A 6,000-nucleotide genomic window follows, 5' to 3' on the forward strand; every position below is an offset into this window, starting at 1 on the left:
AAACAGTATTTTGATAAGTATCACATCAATTACGTACATGATTTTCAATAGTCATAAAGATCATAATGTTGTTTGCAGCAATTTTATATCTCAAAGCATTCGGGAGATATAAAAAAAAATGGTAAAAAAATTATAGTTGCTTAAAATGGCATACTTGCGGGAACCTTTTGAAACAATTTTTGATTTTACTTTGCTTCCTTAAAACAATACTGATTGATACGTGCAATTACAATAATACTCAGAATTACGTAATTCGAAGTTGTGTTGCAAACATTAACAATTGTTACTGTATTTCCAGAAGGGTTGCAAATTTCATGATGATCTTCATATCAATTGAAAACTATCTATGCAATTGAGTGAGATACTCACCTAAATATTTCTTCGAAATTAGGAGTTTTGCAAAAAGTCAAATTTGCAATACCTTTTAACTTTGTTCGTACTTATTCGAAAACCATTATATCATCATCATGGTATTAGACACGAAAGTACTTTGATTGTGCATTGTCTCGTCTGTCTCATTTGTGTTATTACTGCCATCGAGTCTACTAAAAATGGGATGTTTGGGATACTGTAACGTCCTTAGCTTCCAACACTGCATATCAAATGTGATATTGCGTGTTTTCTTTTTTACACGTAAATTTAAAATATGACGTAGTACAATTTGAAAAATGATTTCGAAAAATAATACAATTTTATGTTAGGTTGGTAATACTGTTAACCCTGTATCACAGAGTAAAATAAATTATGTCCCTCTGCCAGTATTTGCATGGTACATATTTTAGTGTTTTTTTTTTTAATTTTTAACTTAAAAGTTACAAAAAGTTTAATTTTTAAAAGTTACAAAGACGAAGGGACTCACCCACAGGGAGTCCACCATGTCCAGATCCCCAAACTTTTTAACTCAACATACATTTGTACACTTTCTTAATAAAACTTTTCTTGTTTAACAGGGAAAAGCTCGACATAGCATGAACATTTGTAACAACACTATCCATGGCTTTGGATTGGATATTGTAACGAAAGAAACACTGACCAAAGCTTCAACACATACTGTATTTTAAACTATAATGTGTAACGGTTTCGGATATCTAACATATCCTTCATGATGGAGTGTCTGATGAAAGATATGTTAGATATCCGAAACCATTACACATTATAGTTTAAAATACAGTGTGTGTTGAAGCTTTGGTCAGTGTTTCTTTTGTTACAATGAACATTTGATTTTAGACTTCATCTGTACTCTTTCTCTGATAGAAATAATCTAGTTTTATCATTTGTTTTTTCTAAAAAATATAGGTGTAAGTATTTTACAATTACTTATCGGGTATAGAATAATAACTGTTCAATACTACATGGACGTAGTGGCTTGTAGTATTGGTCCCCCAAGCTTGGACGCCCCCAACAAAAATTTATGCGTGCGCCTCTGCAAGAGTGTATCTAGATTAGTGATCCACTTTATATATATATATATATATATATATATATATATATATATATATATATATATATATATATATATATATATATATATATATATATAATTTGTGGGTTAACACTGCGAAATCACTATATATTGTGTCATTTATGAATTACTTACCAGAGCTTGAAACAACAAAGGACAGAATAGGAGCATACTGCTAAAACTAATTGTTTTCGCTAATTGTCTGATTTCCAGAAAATAAGCTGAGGTCTTGCATTTCAAAAGACCATTGAGGCCTTTTATTTTCTATATGTTATAAAATGTCAAAGTACACATTGTTTCTTTGTCGTCGATTCTACAGTCAGTCCCAAGTAATACAGTCTTTAATCCATAGTCCATTGGTATGTGCTAGTGAGAACCAACCTAAAGGAGTGCTTCATATGCTGTTTAGAAGAGCTTCATGTATGCTTTCAAGCAAAGAAACTGTGATTTCCTTTTATCATATTTTCTTCTTATTTTGTCCAATACCATCTCTGTCAACACATTTATTATTTCGTTCTAAACTTGGAAAGTAACGTTTCCTAATAACGCGTTACATTTTTTCCAAAGTAACTGTAACGCTAACGCGTTACAAACTTTTAAGTAACATACCTATTTTGCGTTACATTTCGGATGACTAACTACAATATATATATAGTAAAATACTATCTATATATATTTATTTCCTGTAAGTAAATTTCTCAGAATGGAGCAGTGCAGCACGAACTAGATCAGTGACCGACAGTCAGTAACCGACACACAGAAAAACAGATAAGGTCTTACTCTCAATTGCTGAAAGGTACCACTATGATTAGGAAAAAAAGGCGCAAACTGTCACGATTTTTCGCAATTATTCCATTTTCCTTACGTTTATGGGTAAAATTCAGTTACTAGTAAGTGGAGATAATAGAAAACAATCCATCTAAGAAGATATTTTCAAAAAATACTGTATAATAAAATAATAAAAATATAAGCAGAAAACAAAATTATGTTCGGTTTTGTGTATACTGACAATAATGTTTTCGATGGATTTTAGCAGTAGCAGAACACGATTGAGAGGGAATAACAAAATTGGTAGGGGGAGAGTTGAATCAATAAACTGGAAACTGGAGTAATATATTGCATTTATTGGTTAAACCTAGGGTGTAAATTGTCTGCCAAATATAAATTAGCTTCTGTAACCAAGATGTTGTACGGAAATATAAAAACAAAGAGGAAAACTGTTGTCTTAAGTTTGTGCAAGTGACATGCTCTATAGTCATGAGCATTTATTTATTAAGAAAAAGACAGGAAACAAAAGTAGTCTCTGTGGCCAAGTGGGTAGAGTGGTGGACTGGTAGTTCTTATACTGTTTTTACACTAGATCGAATCCCATCCCATTCATTTTTTTTTACAAAACTTTATAGAAAGTGTATAATTTTTATATTAAGAATCGAAACAATATAATAAGAAAATAAATTTTGTTTGCTCTGATGACCTATTTATTCAGAATTAGTGTACTATTAGTAATAGCGATTGTTTTCAGTTTATGCTGTTGTATAGTTTTTTCTCTCATCCTCTTTTCTTGGAAAAAGAACAATTTTGTCTCCAATAAAGTGTAAAGAATATATATAGACAGAAACACACATCTTAGTATACACCATGTCTCATAAGTCTATCATTCAGTGCAGGCACGTATCCAGATTTTCTTTTCGGAGGGGGCTCAACGCGAATCCTCGTAAGCACGCAATTCTAATGTTTTAAAAAATATCAATAAATATCAATAATAATAATAATAATAATAATAATAATAATAATAATAATAATAATAATAATAATAATAATGCAACAGTTCTGTATTTCTCTTAAAACTTTTTCTTACTTTTCATTTATGAACCGATTTACTTTAAACAAAATGCATTATAGCACAAACGAGCTCAAAAAATATTTTCAAGAGACATGTAAGGAAAACTGCTACGTATATCACATAACAAAAATAGTAAATGGCAATGAGTGTATCGTTCTAATACATTAACGTTATAAACAGAACGGAAATGAAATTGTAATCCCATTTAAAAATGTTCTTTAATTTCACCTGGTATTAATGGCATTACGTAATGTTCTTAGAATTATAAGAACAACGCATTGCCCACAGTTTGAACACTGACTCAAAGTAATCTGAAAAAAAAAATCAAAAGGGAAAAAGCAGGTTTATTAAAAAGTGTTTGAGTTTTGGAAGGGATCAGCTTCCAGAACCTCACACTGGATACGTCCCTGATTCAATGCATTATACCATATTTATTTGTTACAAAACATGATTATTAGATGTGTAATATGTAAAATTATATCATAGTTTGACTTTTAATAGGTCTTTTCTTAACACATCCATATTATCCGGCGTTCTGCCTGCCTGTTTTGCGTCGGATAAGCAAAACTCTACTTTATTTCCAAAGATAGCATATACACAGGCGCTAGAGGTCTGCACGGGCCGGAATTTTTACCCAAGCCCGGCCCGGCCCCTTGAATTTATAATCTATAAGCAGGAGCGGATTAAGGGCAGAGCCAATGGAACCCAGGCTCTGGGATCCCTGAGCTCAGGAGCTCCCTTAAAATCCTTCTGTTTAATACTAAAATATACCTATAGCAATCAACTTATTATATTATAGGCTTTAGAACTAAGCTAATTTTTCCAGCTCGTTACGCTCGCCATATCGCTAGATTTGAGTCTTTCCATCAGCATTATTTAACTGTTAATAATGAATGCAATTATTTAACTCTTAATAAAGAATGTAATTAAACTAATTATTGTAAACCTGGAGCACATTAAAATATTACAGCATAGTTCTCGATGGTTCAAAAAGCCTATGAGGCTGTGGAAGGTAGCAAAGAAATTTTATGCGCTGGAACTATTCATAACATAGGGCCCCCTTAAAATAGTCGGCTCCAGGGTCCCAAAAGCCTTAATCCGCCCCTGCCTATAAGCAACATTTCACGAAAAGCTGGAATTTTTTAACAAATGTGTTCATCAAGTTTTCATAAAGTAATCCCTTTCTCCTTTAAATAATTTCAGAGGCCGCGGTGTTTCAGTGGTAGAGCGTTCACCTCTGGTGCACGGGGTCCTTGGTTGGATCCCAGCTCAAGCCAAGTGAACCTTGTGCTGGACAAACACCTTGTGCGTGGGTTTTCTCGGGATTCTCCCGTTTTCTCCCACTCTCTTTCATTCGACCATTTCATTCATTTTTTATCATCATTTTCTTCTTTAGCCTAGCTGGCATAATCTTGAGACGTAAAACTTAAAGATTTCATTTCAAATAATTTCAATCAAAAAACAGTTGCAGGAAGTATGTAATTTTGAATGAAACAAACTACTATATAATATTCTGAGTATATTATTTTTTTTAATGAAATTCTCGCGAACCTTATTTCTAAATCGAAGGGTAAGAACACTCTCTTATTAGATCCATTTCAATTGAAGCAGTTGAAATAGTTGGGAAAAATTAAAAAGCCATACCCTATATTCCAGTGTACCACAATCGGTATAACACGGCACACTGGTGTGTCCACCAAAGTGAACAGTGTGACGCAAATTTTTCCTATTACACTGGTCGACGTCAGTTTAGTTACAGAAAGGAAAACCTCTTATTCTGACTAATTTCAGGATGCTGAATTCGAAATTGATAGCCGTTGTACTGCATTAGCTCGTATTTTGGCGTTATGGATTGTTGCGAATTTTGCCATTTTGTAGGGACGGCTTCAGTTGTCATCGAAGTAACCGGTCTGACAATGCTATTTGAGTAAGCAATAAATTAGATTTCACTCAGTTGGCGACAGATAGGACCCCCTTGTTGTTAGCATATATATATATATATATATATATATATATATATATATATATATATATATATATATATATATATATATAAACAATGATTACCAGGAGGAAGGGGATGATTGAAATGCTTGACACTTGTGTTCTTCCCCTCCTTTGTTTGTTTTTAGACCACTGAAACTGGTTTAAAAAATACGATGTATGTGTCAACAATGAGCAGCACGATGACGCGGGCGAAAAAAGCGCCGACTGCGCCGTTATTGCGTGGCTCAGTCTTGCTCTTGTACATTGTAGTAAGTAATCTCTCAAGTGTATAAGTATTTTGTCGGGAGAATTGACTTGGAATTTTTACGTCAATAACTTCAGTTTTATTTTACCGTACTTTTAGAACTCTTTGCCTGTGTTTTCAGTATCTTTTCGTGACTTTATGGAATAAGTGGTTGTGCTGTTCCTCTAAATTTCACTTTCCTGTGCAAAATGTCAAGTTCTTCCTGCAGAGGATGTAAAAATTCACCGGATAGATTTTGTTATATCTGTGGCGTATTTATGGTTAATTCGCAGATTAGATCGATAAATGACGTTAGTAAAGCATATTATTTTTATTTTGGCTGCAAGATCGGTAATCAAGATAAAAGCTGAGCCCCTCATGTGTATTGTTTGATGTGTGATGCGACTCTGACTGTCTGGCTTAAAGGAACCAAACGAAGGATGCCTTTTGCTGTTCCGATGATAT

The sequence above is a fragment of the Thermobia domestica genome, chromosome 5 (assembly GCF_964235325.1).
Source record: "Thermobia domestica chromosome 5, izTheDome1.hap1.1, whole genome shotgun sequence".
NCBI lineage: Eukaryota > Metazoa > Arthropoda > Insecta > Zygentoma > Lepismatidae > Thermobia > Thermobia domestica.